This window comes from Microcebus murinus, chromosome 12 (genome assembly GCF_040939455.1).
Source record: "Microcebus murinus isolate Inina chromosome 12, M.murinus_Inina_mat1.0, whole genome shotgun sequence".
NCBI classification, from domain to species: Eukaryota; Metazoa; Chordata; class Mammalia; order Primates; family Cheirogaleidae; genus Microcebus; species Microcebus murinus.
Window position 1 is genome coordinate 83,878,340 of NC_134115.1, and position 16,516 is coordinate 83,894,855.

A 16,516-nucleotide genomic window follows, 5' to 3' on the forward strand; every position below is an offset into this window, starting at 1 on the left:
CCATGAATTATTTGATTCTCAGCTAATTCAGGCATCACATCCTCTAAGAAATCTCCCCTAATTTTCCCCTGCCCTAAACATTTCAATCCTATGAACTTCCACAGTTTCATCACTTTGTATGCCTGCCTCCAGGTGCCCATGGGTCTAAGAGTACTCCAAGTATAAGGTACCAGGGTCTGATTCAGCTCTGTGTTCCTGGAACCTATCATAGAGCCTAGCACAAATGGATACCTAATATATATTTGATGGATTTAAAAACAAAAAGGCCCAGCCTTCCAAGAATTCCATAATTCTACAGAAACAGCTAACTAAAAGAGGCAGTTCTGAATTACATGCTTTGGAGTCAAATTTGGGGTTAAATATCAATTATAAAACATGCATTAATTTTATAAACTTGGGCAATGCTCTTCAATTCTATGAGCTCAGCTTCCACATTTGTTAAATGAGAACGGTACCTCTCCAGGGTTATTGATTAAATAAGAATAAGTACACAGTCCAAAGTAACTCAAATTATCTTTAACAACACAAAACTATGCTTACTTGGCAGGGAGAGAACTGAGCAAACTCCAGGACTATTGGGTATGTACCGTCACTATCCCATTGGCAGCTTGTCTGATCCCAAAGGCCTTGGGTATCTCTTTATCAATAGAAACCTACCACTGTTTAGTAAACTGAGGAAAGGAGGCACTGTTCTCTTGCTTCCTAGTATCTACTTCCTGTCTGTGTATATATTCACTCATCTTCCTCTTTGGTGAATTTTGAAATATTATCCAACCTAGGGCTTTGGAACTCAGATTTTTGCCAGTTTATCCTTTAAATCTGTTGAGTAAAGGGAATAGAGATATCAGAGATTGAGATACATACTTCAGCACAAGGAACAATAAAACTTTCATGTTCTTTCTGGACATCCTGGAACTGGAATTCAGCCCTCATTCTCTCAATACACAAGACTATTTTTTTTTTGTTTCATAGATAGTATAAAAGAGAGGTTAAGCAAGCAAGTTCTAGGGTTAAATATAGATTCAAATTTTGGATTCTGCAAATTTACTAGCTATGTGGCCTTATGTAAATCACATAACTTGTCTTAATATCCTGATCTGTAAAATAGGTTGTTAGCATTATCTATGCCATAGAGTCTCTGTGAGAAATGAAAGATAATCTTATGACAAATATTCAACATAATGACAGGCATATAGTAAATTATCAATAAATTTACAGTTAATATTACTTGGAACAATATTTCTTTTCTCATTATAAAATAATACATGTTTAGGAGGAGGGGGGGAAACAACCAGAAAGCAAACAAACAAACAAACAAAATACCTTAATCCAACTATCTAGATAGAACCACTAGTAACATTAGTTATATTTTGGTATACTTCCTGCCATTTTCTTCTGTGTGTGTATATACTTTTTATTTTTTCATAAAATAGGAACCTATTGTACATAATTTTCTCTTTTTCACTTAGCATATTATATTCTCCAATGTTATTAAATATTATTTTAAAAATTTAATGATATACTATATAAGCTTTAATATATAACATATTGCATGCCTTTTATATCTTAAATATTATTATATCTCTAATAATTATTATTTGTAAAGATTATATTTAATGGAAGCAATATATTCCCTTAATGGATGTTGCATAATTTAAACAATACATTTTTGCTGAACCTTTGATTGAGGTGCTTCAAAATTTTCAGTATCTTATAAACATCTATGACAAAGAACATTATACATTAATCTTTGACTCTGATTAGTTTCTTAGGACATATTTGCCAGAGGTGGACAGCTAAATCAATATATACACATTTAAATTTTTCATAGATATTGTTACAATGCCCACCAGAAAAAGTGTACCAAAAGTATAGATGCTCATCTCATACACTGGGCTATTTCTCATTTAACTTTTCTGTGGAGGACATAAGGCAGCACCCTGAGCACACATTAACCTTACTGATGGTAGCAGCTGACTCGGGACACATTATTCTGCGAGAGAGTGAAGGGATAGGTAAATAAAGAGCTGGAAAACAAAGCTTGCCATTTTGGGAGGTATAAGGTTGGGGAAATTAACTCTAATTGGACATTTCAAAGAGATCAACATACCAACCTGAGGGGGAGAGATGCTTTTGATCCCAAATAACTTTCTTTTCTGAATCTCAGGTTAAAGTGCTATCTATTTTGGGATATCACCTGGAAGTATCTTCTTTCTGACTCATTCAGTAGTTTAGCCTTCTTCCAAACTCACTGAGGGGAAGGGTGAGGCAGGTATAGTGACCTTTGGAGTTAAACATGTTCAGGGTCCCACAGTAAGTAAGAACAGTTTCATCTCTCTGATTCCCTTACCCCCGCAAAATTGGGATCAGGCCATTTTGATTGAAAAATGTATGTACAATACTTATCACATTACTAAAGTACCTATCATGGGCCCAACACACCTAGCAATAGTTATTATTTTCCTTATTCCCTGGTATATTAAGTCAGGTTCTCCATAGGAATCCTTATTCTGAAGTCCATTAGTGAGACAGAGTGCTTGCTCAGACATCCATGGGGAAGAGGTCCCCCAGAGTAGCCATCAAAGACTACTCTCCATTCTTTGATCCAGAATTAGAGACAAAGAATTCAGTATTCAGAACAGTTCAACACTGAGCAACTTCTATTCTGTGCCAAGCTGGGGATGGGTAGGTCAAGATGAGTCAACATCCTGTCCTTGAGGAGTTCAAGCCAATGGGAGAGACAACAATATATATCATAGAAGAAGAGTAAAACACAAGATATGCTCAGAGGAGGGGTGTTCATCTTAGCCAGAGTGGCAGCAGCTCATCATTGTGTTCTTGGCACCTAATACATATTTTATTATTTGATGGATATCTAGAAGGGCTTCCCAGAGGCAGTGATAGCTAAGCTGTGCAGCTATATTGCTCAGCTCATTGTATCCCAGAGCATTTTGCTTTTTGACAAGGTTTCCAAATAAAACTGAGCAAGGAATTAAAACCAGATGTCAAGTAAGGAAGGATAGATCTCCACTGGTGACTTGAACCACTCCTCTCTTCTGTCTTTCACTCTCAGAACCCATCCAGATTGCTGGGAACAACCTTCATTTGGAACAAAAGGCATGTTTTTATAGACCCTCCACAGAACTCATCCTGGGCTCAGATGTAAAAGAACAAATCAGTGTGGAAAGCAGAGAAAGAACCAATTCCAGACCTGAGAAGAGACTTCTAGGAAATGCTTTCCTGGTACTTGTCCAAGCCTCTCTTCTTGATAATGCTGCTTGAACAGAAACCCAAGCATCTTTGCAGACTTAAATGGCACTACACCTGAAGAAATAGTACCAAGGATGCAGGCAAAGGGAGCTCACATCTGTATACTATGCAAAGTAACCTCACAGATACTCCTCTGAGTTACTTAACTGGATTAGGAGATAGGCCAGTTACAAATCACACCAATCTAAGAATTTGCCTGCCAAAATTTAAAACTATCCAATTTTAATTACAATTCTTGTGCTATGGGGAAGGTAAACTCTCCCATATATCCTGTAAGTGTCAATGCAAAGTAGTAATTTGGAAGTTTTTTTTAGTATCTTCAAGCACACAGTCATTATATAACTTGGTAAAATATTTTGGGAGGTCATTTTTGGTGTTACTTATTAAATAAAACCAAGCCCATCCTTTAAACTGCACATGCCATTTAACCCAGCAATTCCACTTCTAAAAATGTCCTACAAAAATACTTGTGGAGTGAGAAGATATTTATTCCAATACTGTATATAGTATTAATAGCGAAATAAATTTAAGAACTCAAGACAAATTCTGTGATAAGGAGTTGGCTAAGAAATCTATATAATACATGTAGCTATAATATCACAAAGAATATTACTGGCATGTAAAGAAGCCCACAATATACTGTTTTTTGTGTGTGTGTGTGTGTTTTTTTTTTTTTTTTGAGACAGAGTCTCACTTTGTTGCTCAGGTTAGAGTGAGTGCCATGGTTGTCAGCCTAGCTCACAGCAACCTCAATCTCCTGGGCTCAAGTGATCCTACTGCCTCAGCCGCCCGAGCAGCTGGGGCTACAGGCATGCGCCACCATGTCCTGCTAATTTTTTCTATATATATTTTTAGTTGATCAATTAGTTTCTTTCTATTTTTAGTAGAGGCAGGGTCTCGCTCAGCCTGGTTTTGAACTCCTGACCTTGAGCGATCCACCTGCCTCGGCCTCCCAGATTGCTAGCATTATAGGCGTGAGCCACCGCGCCCGTCTGGAAGTCCACAATATACTGTTAATGAAAAAAATCAGTTTGATCTCTTTTATTAAAACATAAGTACATTTAGGGTGGGCGTGGTGGCTCATGCGTGTAATCGTAGCATTCTGGGAGGCCGAGGTGGGCGGATTGCTCGAGGTCAGGGGTTTGAAACCAGCCTGAGCAAGAGTGAGACCCCATCTCTACTAAAAATAGAAAGAAATTAACTGAACAACTGAAAATATATAGAAAAAATTAGCCGGGCATGGTGGCGCATGCCTGTAGTCCCAGCTACTTGGGAGGCTGAGGAAGAGGATTGCTTGAGCCCAGTAGTTTGAGGTGCTGTGAGCTAGGCTGATGTCACAGCACTGTAGCCCAGGCCACAGAGTGAGATTCTGTATCAAAAAAACAAACAAACAAACGAACAACCCCCCCCCAAAAAAAAATATAAGTACATTTAAAAGTACAAAAAAGTTTGCAAATGGACTTCTGTGCCTCTGGCCAAGATGGAGCAATGGGGACCAGATTTGGCCTCCTAACTGGGGCAACTATAGAACTAGAAAAAATATATAAAACGGTGATTTTTCAGGTATTGGATTCAGGTAGCAAAGGCCAGTGATTCCTGAGAGAGGGAAAACTAACAAGGGTAAGTACTACAAATGTCCCACCTAAGTGCTCAGAGTTTCCAGCCTGAAGCTGGGAGAGCCCTTCAGCGCTCAACAGTTTCCCAGAGATAAGAATTTGGAGCTGGGTGTCTAGGAAGTCAGGGCAGCTGGAATTCACAGAGCAGAGGGCTAGAAGGGAAAAGGACTGGGATGTGCAGAGGATCAGAGAGTCCGATCAGCGCATGTATAAGAGAAAACTACCCAAGGCTGGGGAAAGAACCACCCAAAAGAAGCTGAGAGAACAATTTCAGGGGCTCACACAGGGCTAAAAATAGGTCTTGTTCCCACAAGCTAGGATGAAACACTTCAAAGTTAGAGAATTTATTTCCTGAAGATCCTAATTAGCATTCATATATCCCCCAACAAGTGGCCCTCCAGTATTCTAAGAGCACTGATGGTTTATCAGCTACTTGTCCTATCCAATGCATGATGATAGAATCTACGACATGTGATGATGGTGTAGGTTTGTGGGATGAGCTATGGATAAAGCCAGCAGAAGCCAGAGAGGCAAGTCCAACAGGTTGAGAGAGTAAATCCTAAAAATAAACTTTGCCTAAGGCTCATCTTGACATAGACAAAAATCCACCACCATAAGCTAAGATCCCCTTTGCAAATTAGCTTAGCACAAAAATGATTATAAAGATAACATCATTATAACCCCTCCTCAATGAACTAGCTGCCACAATGCAATTTTCCCTTTCTTCTTAAATGCTTTTGAAGCCTCTACAACTCTGTCCAAAACAGACCTTCCCATTCACTATGTCTTTCTTCTTTGCAAGAGACATTCAAATGCATTAAGGCAATCCTTATAAGCCTATTCCTGAAAAAAAAGTTTCTTCACAATCTTACTTGCCCTTTTGGTCCTAGTACGCTATAACTGTGGATTCAAAGTCAGGTTTTGCCTTTTTAATGGTATTTACTCAGTCCTGATGAAGTTCACTTTTCACACAAATAAGATGCTTCCTTGGATTCCACTAAATGTCTCTGTTCAAATCGAGTTAATACAAAGTTAGAGAATAAGATACCTCATTATGTACATTGAGAATTCTCAGATGAATACTGCATAAAAAGAAATCACTAAACTTCCAGGCTAAGACATTAAAAATTGCATACAACACAGTTCCATTGTTATAATTCCCTAATGAAAAGAGAAATTAAACAAAATGGTAGGGTGCTTTTTACAGTAAGTGCTTCACTACAAAAGTCACAATGATTTGAAAATCAACACTTAGCAATATGATATGACTTACAAACCTGTGAGAGGCAAGTCATGCTGGCACATATAGTTGGGGGCTCCAGAGTGGGATCCAGGTACAGAACTGGAAGTGAAATCTTGGTCTATTCAAAGCCTATACAGAACTTCTAAAATCTTGAATGCTTATATGGTAAATTCTATAGAGGCCAGACACTGGAAACTAGAAAAGGCTATGAAACCAGCAGCAACACAATATTTATTTCAACTATTTCACAATTCTAATTATCCCAACCTTCTAAACTTTCTCCATTCCCCCACAAAGCACCTAACAAACTCTTGTGAAACATAATACGGGGTTTGGGGTTTTTTCCCAAGAAGTGTGCAAAACTCAGAAAGTAGTAGCTGAGTCACAAGACTTTTTCAAAGAGATGAACAATAGAACACTGATTATAGGTCAACATGCATATGTTCCTGGAATTCAGACAACTAAAGAGAGAAGCAGCTAGAATGTTTGGGGCCAGAAAACTTCTGTCACTTATTACCTGTACATTCTTTGTTTCTTCACTTATAAAATAGGGATAATTATACATACTGCCCTAATTCAGGAGTGTTCTGAGGAATAAATTAGAATGTATGTGGAAATATTTTATAAACAGAAGTGCCACACAGTTATTATTGTTAATAAAAATAACAGGTACTTTTTAAAAAGATAATTAAGAAAAGCACTAATACATTAATAAGTGGGATAGAGGAGAAAGGAAAGCAGCCTTGTCCCAAGTCTATAACCCAAAAGCAAGCATGCACAAAGGGACATACCACTCTGGTTTCTCAGTATCTTTCTGAATTAAAAATTCATTCTCTTTTCTTTGGCCATAAAATTTGCTGACAGCTCATGAAACAGGAATTTCCTGAGATGTAAAAACTATTCACATATACACAAAAATATTCAGCTAGAAAAGTATCAGAATAAAAAATAAGAGAATATATATTATGCTATGGTTAGGGGGGCTCTCTCTAAGCATAATATGGAACACAGGCATTATTAAGGAAAAGATGAACAAACTTGCATTAATATAAATGTGTAACTTCTAAAAGGCAAAGATTCCAAAATATATATACATACTTACACACAAATTTATTAATATTTGTAAAACATAAAGAGCTCCTACAAATCAGTAAGAAAAAGACATGCAAACTGCCCAATGGACAAAGAATATAACCAGACAAAGATGCCCTAATGATTAGTATGGATAATAATGAAAAGGTCACTAATAAAAATTCAAAATAATGCAATCACTATAAACCATTTCTCATCCATTAGATTGGAAAAATATTAATATTGAGAATATTTCAGTGTTGAAGAAGGCTTGAAGAAATGACTACGCTCATACAATGCTCGTGGTTGATATACAGCTTAAAAACATCTTATATATCTATCAAAATTTAAACTATACCCTTTGACCCAAGAATCCCATTTGAACTCTCTATCTTACAGAAATACACACATATGCTCACAAAGATATATGTATAAGGATGATAACTGGCAGATTGTTACAATTTTTAAAAGCCAGAAAAACCTAAATACTGAACAGAGGGATGGTCAAGAAAGGGAGATAATTAAGGAAATAAAAAACCAGACGTTTAGACCTTACTGGTCATTCTGCAAGACTCATTCTAGATTTTAGTCAGGCTTCCAGTCAGTCATTCAGCCAGTACCTACCTCCCCATTGTTAACTAATAATTATTCCAGCTTTGACAACTAGTTTTGAAGATTCCAGGTTAGCCTTTATCCTATGTAAGATATATCTTCCATGACTATAATTGGTATATTCGGTCTGGTTATTGTTTTGTGATAAATATTTTTATTCTTCTATGTTATCTTTTACATAGCCAATTTTAGCAGCTACAGTCATTCCCCTGAGTAGAAACACAATTAGCTAGTGCTAGATACCTAGATGTTATTCTTTTGCCACTACAGATAATTTAGCCACAAAGAAAATTTCTGTATTTGTATCTTTTAAATTACTGAATTATTTTTAATTACTGATACATTTTTAATTATTTTAATTACTGATGAATTTTAATTACTGATGAATTATTTTCATTGGAATAAGTCTTAGGACTGGGTCATGAAGTTGGAGACTATAGAAAGCTTTATGATTTTGCCTCCATGTTGTCAGTCACCCTAGGGATCAGACAGGTCCAAACAGTTGTCCTACAGATGACCAGCAGAGGGCAGCATCTCTCCAGACTAATGGGGCCTCAGGATGCAGACCCCAACTAAGCCTGGGTAGTGAAAAATGAAATGATCAGAAGGCATAGGCAAAATCCACAGGGTATGCTAACCAGGGCTCCCAAGATTTGGGAGACATGACAGACCTTAGCTCCTGCAGGATAACTGGGAAGTATGGCAGACCCTAGCTCCAGCAGGGAACATTTAACAGTCTGTGTCCTTGATTCCTTTACTGCCACCAAGATGGAACATTTACCTCCCCTTAAAGGACAAACATACTTATCACAGATGTCCAGTTTCTCATCCCTTCCTCTCAGCTTCACTTTAAACCGAGCTGGAGGCAAGGCAGGAATCCTGTAGGCAGCAATGAAGTGAAAGGTAACCATGAATCCAGAGCATTTAGATTACAGGTCAAAGAAAATGGAAACAGCTATGGTTGAAATATCTCAAACAGTGTTCATTTTAGATCATCAACCACATGAGTCATCTTAAATTAATCTGAACTAAATAAAGACTGGGATACTCCAATATTGCAGGTCTTGAGCACCTAGAGAAATACCACACCCTCACCTATCAAGAAGTTGGAACCTACTGTTAATTTACCATTTGTTCACTACCTTTCCCTGACATGCTAACTTCTCTCTGGACCATTTATATGCTCTGTATCACAGTCCACATTATAATAATAATAAATTATACAGCATTAGTGAGAGTGGAAAAACAGGATCTCTTATAACCTGATTGTAGAGGTGAAGTAGCAAGAGAGTGAAGGTAGGGGCAGTGATTTACTACCATTTGGGGGAGGAGGAAGCAGCATCAAAATTCAAATATGTAAAAACTCTTTTATGTGGAAATTTTCTAGGATTTTATGCTACCAAAGCAATGCCGTAAGCAATGCTTTATACAAGGATATTTACTGTAGCCCTGTTCAGAACAAATAAGAACAACCCAACAACTACCAACAAAAGATGAATTGAACAAATTTGGGCATATCCATTAATGCAACCATGAAAAACAATGAGATAGATCTATAAATCCTATCATGGAATAATCTCTAAGACAAATTAAATAAAACAAGCTACAGAATAAGTACATAATTTTTATTTTTTTAAAAAGTGTGTATTTTGTAAAGTCTGGAAGAATGCCCACGTTCAAATTCTGGCTGTGCCAATTATGAGAAGTGTGACTTTATATTTAACCTTCAAACTTCAGTTTCTTCTTCCATAAAATAGGGGTGGGGGTGAGTATCAATGTCAAAGAAATATGATGCGACTCAGAGTGAGTGGGTGAGTGACAAAAAAACCCCACAAAAATATGATGAAAATTTAATTATTTCATATATACATAAAATAACTGAATATGTATATGTATATATCTATCATATATATATACACATATATATATTAATATAGTAGTACAGTACCTGCCATATAGAAAATGCTCAGGAAACTCAGAAGATGATGATAATTATTATTACTAACATTACCACCTCTCAAGGGAGCAGAATTAGGGAGGTGACTTTGATTTACCAAGTTTTATACTTCCATATATAATTTTTCAGAATAAGCATGTAGTACTTTTATAATTAAAAGATATGCCCTTATACCCAAGAGAAATGAAAACATATGTACTTAATAGTAAAAAATGGAAACAACTCAAATGTCCATCAACTGGTAAATGGATAGACAAAATGTAGGGTATTAATATATCCATACAATGGAATACCATTCAGCAATGAAAAGGAACAGACTACTCACGTATGCTATGACATGGACAAACCTCAAAACCATGATGCTAAGTGAAAGCAACAAGACACAAGAGAACACATGTTGTATGACGCTGTTTATATGACATGTCCAGAAAATGCAAACATATGAAGACAGTAGATTAGGGATTGCCTGGAGCTGATGGTTAGGACTAATAGTAAAGGGGTGTAGGGGTTCTTCTTCGGATGATGAAAATGTTCTAAAACTTATTTATGGTAATAGTTACATAATTTAGTTAAATTTACTAAGTTTATTAAACATCACTGAATTGTACAAAGTGAATTACATGATATGTGAAATATGCTTCAACAAAGTTGTAAAAAAAAGATATATCCTTACAAACCACGCATTATTTTATGCTCATATAATGCTTTGCCCTTGGAAAGAACTTTAACTTGAATTATTCTATTTGATCCTCCTAGACTAAGAACCATGCTCCTTGGAGAAAAAAGAAAAACGATGTTCAGATTAGCCTACAGCTACTGCTTGTAAGTAAAATTGCCAAAGCCCAGCTCCAAAACACAATTAACTCAATAAATGTGGTGGTAAAAATGTGCCAAGTCTTCAAGATTCCAAAACAGTGATCACATTATAGCTGTATACTGATGGGCAAGGGCTTTCCCCTTCCAAGTATACTGCTTTTTAAAATGTTTTAACTTTTTAAATAAATGTGCACTTATGAAATCTGACATAAAAGATGCTTTTTTTTCCTTACATGGTCTGGCTAAAAGTGAAATTATGGATACATACAAATTCCATGTGGCCTTCTAGGTCCTTAAGTACAGGATTTGACTGAATCCAAATTTTATAGAACAAATCTTTTTATTAAAAGGGGTACAGCAGAGAAAGATGAAGCTTTTCTTGCCTCCTTAGGTGCTTAAAAAAGAACAATCTTGAAATCAGAAGGCTGTGGATTCCCCACCCAATTTGTACAGAAAAACTGGAGCAAAATGAAAAGATAAAATTCATAAGCCAAACAGAATTTTTTATTGAGAGGGAAGATGGTTCATTTTTGGCAATCATTTTGCTAAAAAGTACAAAAGGCTACCAGCATCTGCAGTTTTCTTCACAGGCCTTCACAGCACCAGGCAAGCAACTAAGACAACAACAAAACCCTGGCACGACCGACCCACTGCAGGGAATGGCAGGATTCACTTTGCCCCTCTTACCAGCCCACTCTCTGTAGAGGTCATGGCATGAGAAGAAAGGGAAAAGATTTGTCAAATATAAGTGAGTTGAAGGAAGGTAGGGATACAATGGCAAGGTGTCAAGACTTGACCTTTGGTCAGTTCTGAGTTGTCAGACAGTTGGGGGAGGGTGTAAGCTAAGAGCTAGGAAGGAAAGATGATTCCTTTCAGAGGACCAAGAGGGATAAACTATACCTTTTGAGTCCAATTATTTGGAATCATTCTGTCCTAATTTCTCCTTCCTATCACGTGAGTATTAAATAAGGAAAGCCTGTTTTAACCATTCTAGCCCTACCTCAGTTGTACTATGGAATCTTGAGGGAAAAATCATTTATCTCTGCTTAGACCAGACATTTAAAGAAGGATAGATGTCTAAATGCTCACTGATACCTGTCTGATAGACAACATAAGCCTCTTCTTTCTCCCCCCAGTTTTTCTTCTAATGTTATTGGGCCCTAACTTTGCGCCTGGCACCAGTGCTAAATGTTTTCTATGTATCATCTCACCACAATCTCAAGAAGTCCAGGAGTATGTTTATTACCCCTATTTTAGAGATAAAGAAACTTAGGTTCAGAGGTTAGGTAAATTGCCCAAGGTCAAACAGTAAAGATCATAGCTAGAATATGAACCCAGGAATGTCTGATTACTAAGGAACACCCTCTTAACTACCATGCCATACTGGTGACAGCAATTAGTAAGGGACTTCAAGGGTACGGTGACTTATAGGGGAGATAGTCAAACTACTCTTCCCCTTATGAAGATTTCTTTCAGGCAAAGTTCTATTTTTCTTGTGGCAGTTTCCTTGCACAGGTCAGCTAGGCTAAAAAGTCAAAGCATCCTGTCCTCAGACAGATGAGAATGTTATCTTCTGACCTTCTTTAGATCAATTTTCTAATACCAAGCTGAACACTGATAAGATTCCTTTTCTATTTTATTCTCTCTCTAAATAGATAATATCCAGCTACTTCAATTAGTTTCATATTAGGCATTTCTCTTCCAAAATCTCTGTTGGCATCATGTCCCTATTGAGCCTGGGGATGTGCAGGGACAGAATACTTGGATGGTAGTCATCCTAGGCCACACCAACTACCTTCACAGGACCGTAAGGCTGTTTCCCAAAAGCTAAAATCAAGAAAATAGGTTCCCTGAAATAATCTGTGCCCCCCCCAACATGAAACAACTCTTTGCCATATCAAATATTATTCAGTCAAACCTTGTGATTTGAGCCTTGCCATTGGTTGAGTCTCTGCAGTTTGCTAAGTGCCCTGGGTTTTGCTCCAGATCTGTCACATTGTATTAGTGCCTTTCCTCCTCACTGCCTACAAAAATAACAGCCTTGAACATGGCAGCACAATCCATTTGTCCTGCTCTAATTACTTTTTGACATTACTCTTTCTGCTAACTTTTTCTTTCTTTCAACCTCAGGGCATCATTAGAGTCATCTGAAAACAAAATCTTAAGGTTCTGACAATATATATTTTGTTAACACAAAATGATTCTAAGGAGTAGTATGATACTAGTTACAAGAAAAGCCACAAGACACTCAAAACTATTTCCAGAATTCCCCAGATGCCACAGAGAACATAGCCAAGGGGGAAATACCTGGGCTTGAAGTTACAGGACCTTGGTAAACTATAGTTCAGCCACTCACTAGCTGTGAGACTTTGAGTAAGTCTCCTAATCTATCTGGGTCTTAGTATCTTCTTTGGACACATGGAATTATATCTCTCTTCTGATAACCTCACAAGAACTGCCATGAAGATCTGTTGAGATAAGGTATATAAAAATACTTTGGAAAGAGCTACCTACAGTCATACTATTATTATTAAGAGGCATAAAAATGGGCCTGGTGAGGTGGCTCACACTTGTAATCCTAGCACACTGGGAGGCCGAGGCGGGAGGATCGCTCAAGGCCAGTAGTTCAAAACCAGCCTGAGCAAGAGAGAGACCCCATCTCTACTATAAATAGAAAGAAATTAATTGGACAACTAAAAAAATATATATGTAGAAAAAATTAGCAGGGCATGGTGGTGCATGCCTGTAGTCCCAGCTACTCAGGAGGCTGAGGCAGGACTGCTTGAGCCCAGGAGTTGGAGGTTGCCGTGAGCTAGGATGACGCCACAGCACTCTAGCCCAGGCAACAGAGTGAGATTCTGTCTCAAAAAAAAAAAAAAGGCATAAAAATGATGACTAATACTTCAAGAATCTCTAGGTCCTGTGTTCTTCATTAAATCTAGTATGATAGCTAATTTTATGTGTCAACTTGGCTGGGCCATGTGGTGCTCAGATATTTGGTCAAACATTCTGGGTATGTCTGTGAGTGTGTTTTTAGATGAGATTAACATTTAAATCAGTGGATTTTGAGTAAAGCAGATGGTCCTCCATAATGTGGGTGGGCCTTATCCAATCAGTTGAAGGCCTGAATAGAACAAAAAAAGACTAGCCTCCCTCACGCTAGAGAAAACCTTCCAGAAGACTGCCTTTGGACTTGAAATAGAACATCGACTCTCCTGGGTGTCTGGCCTCCCAGCCTTCAAACTGTAACTGCAACACTGGCTGCCCTATTGTCTCCAATCAGCTAACCCACTGGGCAGATTTGGGATTCTTCAGCCTCAATAATCATGTGAGCCAATTCCTTATAATAAATCTCCTTCCCTCTACCCATCCACAGGCTCTGTTTACTTGGAGAATGCTAGTATATCTAGGATCTGGTTTGTTTAGAATTCACAATAATCATCTATGCTCTAATAATAACAGGCAAAAGTATCCTGGATAAATGAAATCCAGAGATTTATCTTTCAGAGCTATTTTTGCTCCATTATGACAGATCCTGACTTACAAATTATATATGCTCCTAAAAGTCACTTTTAGGCCAGCTGCCTGGAATTTAAAAGGCTTTTTCCAATAATTAAATGGAGTTTACGGGCAAGGGATTATTGAGAAGCTATCCTTATAGGAGGTGATTAATACATATTTGTTGGATAAGTGCAGCAGTCTCAATGAGCTACATGTAGATGGCAGGAAAGACATTGGAAGTGAGGGCGTGGAGAAGACTGTTTGGCCTTTGTTTTTAATGTTAACAAGCTGGCACATTTTTTTCATGATGACCACTTTAGGTGCAAGTGACAGGTCAAGCCAAAACCAGACCAAAGAAGCCTCTGTCTCCTGCAATGCTTCCCTTTTCCCATCCCAGATGGCCTTTCAGAATCCATCCTTATTTCACATTCTTTCTGCCACAAATGAATACAGTTAAAAAGGGAAACTAATTCTGCATTTTCCACTATTCTATAGAGCCTATAAATCAAGGGCAGCAACCTGCAGAATGATCAGCAATGAAACAAGAATTCTTTGATATTAGACCAATTAAATTCCAGTTTAATTACATTAAAACAGTGCAAGGAGAAACCAGCTATATAAAGAGACTGTACTTTCCTACAACAAAGTGTGACAGCAAGTTATTTAAGTATAATCATGTCACTTGAAAAATGTTGCAATTCAGTTAGTTTCAAAACATATTTCTTAATCTTGATCATTTAAAAATAAATACACATATGACCATGACTTCAGGATACCTTTGTAAGAAGGTATCATTACCCTCATTTTACCAGTGAGAAACTGAGGCTCAAAAAGTCAAATGTACAGGTGAGCAGAGGTAGGACCTGCCTCTAAGTTTTGAGTGTTTTTTCCTTTCTCAAGACCATTTCCCAAAGTTATCAAGGTCTTGCCTGTTAGGCCTGAGGTGTCCCACTACTTCTAATTTCTTCTACTTCCTGGAAGAATAGTTTCTTCCTATCATCTTAATACATCATTCTGTGTACAATTTGGATAAACGCTATTATAGTTGTAGCTTCTTAGTCATTCCAATATGAAGAACAACAAAATCATGCCTACTAAGTTCTAAATCACTTGCATGTTTTTTCACAAGGTAGGAATTAATTTCCAGTGATACTGATTTTTTCCTCCAAATTTTAGGGCAACTTTATCATGTTAATTTTTTGTTAAATTGCAAATGTTCTGTGAACAAAAGAGCCTTTTCCAAATGAACCTTTTCAGATGCTAACGTAGTAAACAATGCTTTCCAAATTTTTCATTCATGTAATCAAGAGAGAAAGTAGTAACAGCCTCAAAATGACAGTTCTAGATCAAAATAAATACTTATGAACACACAGCTACATGTGAATTCTATTTTACAGCACAATACCTAGAATTAAATTCCTCAAAAATTATATTTAGAATTACTAAACCTTTCTGAACTATCCACTCCAGTTCCTCCAATTAGCTTAATCTTAAAACCAGTGGAGGTTACCTACTGCAGGGGAAAGAACATGGAATCTAAGGCAAGACAGACCTGGATTCCTATTCTTGCTTTACTATTTCATAATTTTGATCCTTGGACAAGTTACTAAATTGCTTAGTCTCAGTTTTCTCATAAAAAATGAGGCTACCATCTATTACCTTTTATGTTATTGTGAGATATAAAGTAAATGAACTAATATATCAGGTAAGCTCAGTTCCTGGGATATAGATGGTGTTCAATAAATAGCAGTAGGTACTCAATGGATGTTTGTAATGAATTATTTTTAAAGCCTTTTAAAGAACATGTCAATTGTATCTCCCATGACCCATAGAGAAGGAAATGAAGATTAGTAATATGACATAAAGTAGTGAAGATTTATTTCTACTTCTAGTATTTCTGCATTTTAGCATTTGTTTCTCCTGAATTAGAAAAAATACAATCACAACTGGAAGTTGACTTTAAGATAAAATACCGTGTTTCCCTGAAAATAAAACCTACCCATAAAATAAGCCCTAGCAGGATTTCTAAGCATTTGCACAATATAAGCCCTACCCTGAAAATAAGACCTAGTGATGGGCATGGCTACGCAGTGTATCTGCACAAACCATGCATTTCGTCGTGGAGCGGTAAAGACGACGAGCAGCCCTGCTCATCTGCCCCATCATGACAGCTATTATCCCAGAAGTGATCCAAAAGGTGCAGGCAGCCCCACAAACAAGGTTGGCTCCCCCTGTCAGGTCCTGGCCATCCTGTGCATGCTGCAAGCTGAGGCTTTGAGGGGAAAATAACACATCCCCTGAAAATAAGCCCTAGGGTGTCTTCTTGAGGAAAAAATAAATATAAGACCCTGTCTTATTTTCGGGGAAACATGGTACTAGGATACGGGGAATTACATCAGTGATTAAATAAAAATAATTTTATTCTTTTTT

At 37.3% G+C, this 16,516-nt stretch overlaps 1 protein-coding gene across 3 annotated transcripts in view; it reads right to left on the reverse strand.

The window, feature by feature from the left end:
• The window catches only part of NR6A1 (nuclear receptor subfamily 6 group A member 1), a 238,189-nt gene that overhangs the window by 81,912 nt on the left and 139,761 nt on the right, over positions 1–16,516 (reverse strand). The window lies entirely within an intron of this gene.